The sequence below is a fragment of the Lottia gigantea genome (genome assembly GCF_000327385.1).
Source record: "Lottia gigantea unplaced genomic scaffold LOTGIsca_59, whole genome shotgun sequence".
Classification (NCBI taxonomy): Eukaryota; Metazoa; Mollusca; class Gastropoda; family Lottiidae; genus Lottia; species Lottia gigantea.
This window is the reverse complement of record NW_008710013.1, coordinates 1659706-1664252: the sequence shown is the minus strand read 5'-3', so window position 1 is coordinate 1664252 and position 4547 is coordinate 1659706.

Sequence of the window (4547 nt, the reverse complement as noted above, 5' to 3'; positions counted from 1 at the left end):
CAAGAATTGTGCCTTCTAGAGAATTTACGAGCTAAAAATTGAAGTGTTCTGAAGAACAGGGGCAATAATTCATACTAAATATTTTTCGATTCTTCTGATTTTCAATAGGGCCTATCCTTGGGTGATAACAAACACTCATGCCAAGTTTCGTCAAAATCATCATGAATTGTGCCTTCTAGAGAACTAAAAATTGAACGCGTTTTCAAGAACAAGGGCAATAGCTCATTCTAAGTATTTTTTGATTCTTCTGATTTTCAATAAGCATCATCCTTGGGTAATTACGAACACTCACATCGAGTTTCGTCAAAATCCGTCGAGAATTGGGTCTTGTAGAGTGTTTACTTAAGTCATATCGCCCTGCGATTCATTCATACCGTCCTCGGCTTGAGTTATATCGCCAGCCGATTCAGTCGTATAGTCAATCGCTTCAAGTCAAATCGCCAGCCGACTCAGTATAATAAAATAGTATGAAATAGTATTGAAAAAAAATGTGCAAAAAAATGGGACGAATTTATATTACGATAATATTATGATACTATCGATTGCTTTCTCCTTAATTAAAAATTAAAAATAATTATGTTATTAAACGATTGCGATGGTCAATAAGAAAACTGATGCCATTATCTAATAGTTCTGCGTATACTAAACACAATATTGGATCATCATGATATTTTATTATAAAATATATTATCCTGACTTACTTTTTACCTTCGAAACACTTTCTCGATATATGAGAAATGAAAACGTATGAAAACGAGATGTAAAATTGAATTTCAATCATATAGAATAAAAACTATTTCCTCTAAAGTTAAAACTTATAAAACCGGTATGGAATATTCATTATGTGTCGAGGCTGAACAACATGCCTAGCTGTAATTATTTCTTCACTTAAGAGATTTGAAGATCAAGTTCTACAAAAAGGTTATAAATAATCAATCTTTATCTGAAATGTACTTGAAAATCAAAAGAATCACAGCCATCAATCACTGCATGGCGAATGTGTTGATTTAATCTTAGATTAAACGAGTATCATCTGACCAATGATCTAACACTTACTGCACTTAATCACCAACAAATATTAGATCAATAGGGAGGGGGGGGAGAGACATGCTTACTTTTAAAGAACACCTGGTGACATTGTGAATCTTTCATCTCGGTATCTCGGTTTATATTGTTTAGTTAGTTATACATTGCAAACTGATAGAAGACGACTCTACTGGTTGCCAAATCAGACTATGAGTTCATTATTTAACCTTTTAGCTATATCTGCTTTGAGTCTAAACCATTCTTGACTTTGAGCTCCACTGAAAGTTTTGTGGCGGGTGACGGGGAATGTATACTCTTCCAGAAAACGTGTTCGTGATGAGTTCAAACATCCTATATTATGTATGTGTACGGTGACATGCTTACTTTTAAAGAACACCTGGTGACATTGTGAATCTTTCATCTCGGTATCTCGGTTTATATTGTTTAGTTAGTTATACATTGCAAACTGATAGAAGACGACTCTACTGGTTGCCAAATCAGACTATGAGTTCATTATTTAACCTTTTAGCTATATCTGCTTTGAGTCTAAACCATTCTTGACTTTGAGCTCCACTGAAAGTTTTGTGGCGGGTGACGGGGAATGTATACTCTTCCAGAAAACGTGTTCGTGATGAGTTCAAACATCCTATATTATGTATGTGTACGGTGGCTCACATACGAAATATTTTACTTTTTATTTTGAATTAAAAACTTTAATTTTCACCTGGATGACAGCATGGTCTATATTCTGTATATACCACAGCCTGGTCGCCATAGTGATTATCTGTTGCGTATGGCTGCTGATAATGAAAGAAGCCATGAAACTCACAACTTAGTTGCATAAGAGATGCGTTCGGAACTTATTGCCGATATTCTTATTCGCGACCGTACGCAACTAGTTATCGCTGTACTGTGAGAGCCACTCTAGTTAGTTATAACGTAAATGCAGTTCGCCCTAAGAGGGCTACATTGGCACAATCCTTTTTATTTGATGGAACTCTGTTTTATTACCAAGCCAGGTTTCTGTCATATTGCTAAATGTAGTCCGATTACTTGTTTCAGAAGACGTTATCAGATTTCGATATTGACAGTTACAGTTTAAAGAACATAAACGTCAAAGTAAATTTTAAAATAAATGTAATTCATCTGTAGGAAGCGGAACTCATTTTACACTACATGTCAATATTTTTTTTTATCTTTGTGCAGTATATAATGCTATAATGGAGTACATATAAATCAAAGATAATACTCTTCTTGATTTTTCTAAGAAACTCGTAAATAGAAAAATGCCAATCTAACGTCAGACTTCCTCAATTATGATTTATATACATATCAAAAGTTCATTAGCTGCTTCCAAGGTATTGTCAAACTGTTATTTTAGATTTGGGGTTTCATTTTGATGTTCGGATCGATTTTTGCAGTCTCCCCTGTTCGACCGTTAGTCAGTCCACATTTCTTGTGACTTGTTGGCTCTTATTGTTATGTGACTTGTTGGGTCTAATTGTTATGTGACTTGTTGGATCTAAATGTTCAGAGGATGTATCTGTAATACTATTTGTGGTAGTATCAATTCTTTAACTGAAACAGCTGAAAACATAAGAATCAACGCACTTCTGATATATTAATAATCAGCTAAAGATAAAACCTGTATTGTGAAACAAAATCTGTTCATATACCTGTGAGAAAATAAGAAGCATTGATATGAATAGTCATTGTAGGAAATTCAAGATTAAAGACGTCAGATATTTTAAGACTATTGGGGGGTTAAGTTAACCATGGACTAGGATATTATTGAAATTTGTATTTCTTCTGTAGGCTGTAACAAGTATATTGCTGTAGACATGAGGATATTGGTCTTGAAGATTCTGGTAGTGGCGTCTGATGATATGAGAGGCATTATAGTGGCTATATGATTGTAGGTGGTAACGAAGGGTATTATCTGGTGGTCTTGTTGAATATGTAAGCCAATAGGATATACAGTTTGAAGTTGATCCATCGAATAACTCTAGCGTTGTAATCGTCATTGCTTTGGCTTGATATTCGGCATATGTTGTTTCTTTTCAATTGGCATAATCAACAAGTCTTCAATAGAATGGTCGGGTTGGTTAAAATGATTGGAAATTGGTCAGTTTTTTGCCATGTACTATATCGTAACGATGACCGAAAACAAGTTCGCAGCGCGTCCTTTGTTTCTCCAATGTACTGTATTTCGCATTTTTTTTACATGAAATTGGGTAGATGAGATTTTGGTCTCCGCATGAAATTTGGTCGGTCAAATTTTTCCCTGTTTTATTTTTTTAAAGAAATGAGAAATAGGTACATGTTCGCAGGTACGACATGTAGAACCACCACAAGGTTTTGAGCTAAATCCAGTAGGCGAAGGAGGATGGTCATTTTTCTTCTGTAGTTGTAATAACGTGTCGTTTTTAATTTGGCGTAGAAATCGTTTTGAGTAACTTCTCTCTCATAATTTAATTAAAACTAGGTTGCAAGCAGAATCAAAATCGGCCTGTTGAGTACAAATCCTATAGAACCGTAGGATTTGTGATTTGAAATTGCAGAGAATGTATGCTTCGGATGAATCGAGCTTTTGATGGTCTAAATGTATTCTGAATTGTTGACTATAATTGATTTGTGACTTGTTGGCTTTAATTGTAATGTGACTTGTTGGGTCTAATTTTCATGTGACTTGTTGGGTCTAATAGTTACATGACTTTTTGGCTTAAATTGCTAAGTGACTTGTTTGCTCTAATGATTATGTGAATTGTTGCATCTAATTGTTATGTGAATTGTTGGCTCTAGTGTTATGTAACTTGTTGGTTATAATTGTTATGTGACTTGTTGGCCCTAATTGTTATGTGACTTGTTGACTCTAATTGTAATGTGACTTGTTAGCTCTAATTGTTATGTGACTTGTTGGCTCTAGTTGTTATGTGACATGTTGGCCCTAATTGTTATGTGACTTGTTGACTCTAATTGTAATGTGACTTGTTAGCTCTAATTGTTATGTGACTTGTTGGCTCTAGTTGTTATGAGACTTGTTGACTCTAATTGTAATGTGACTTGTTAGCTCTAATTGTTATGTGACTTGTTGACTCTAATTGTAATGTGACTTGTTAGCTCTAATTGTTATGTGACTTGTTGGCTCTAGTTGTTATGAGACTTGTTGACTCTAATTGTAATGTGACTTGTTGGCTCTAGTTGTTATGTGACTTGTTGGCTCTAGTTGTTATGTGACTTGTTGACTCTAATTGTAATGTGACTTGTTGACTCTAGTTGTTATGAGACTTGTTGACTCTAATTGTAATGTGACTTGTTGGCTCTAGTTGTTATGTGACTTGTTGACTCTAATTGTAATGTGACTTGTTAGCTCTAATTGTTATGTGACTTGTTGGCTCTAGTTGTTATGAGACTTGTTGACTCTAATTGTAATGTGACTTGTGGGCTCTAGTTGTTATGTGACATGTTGACTCTAATTGTAATGTGACTTGTTGACTCTAGTTGTTATGAGACTTGTTGAC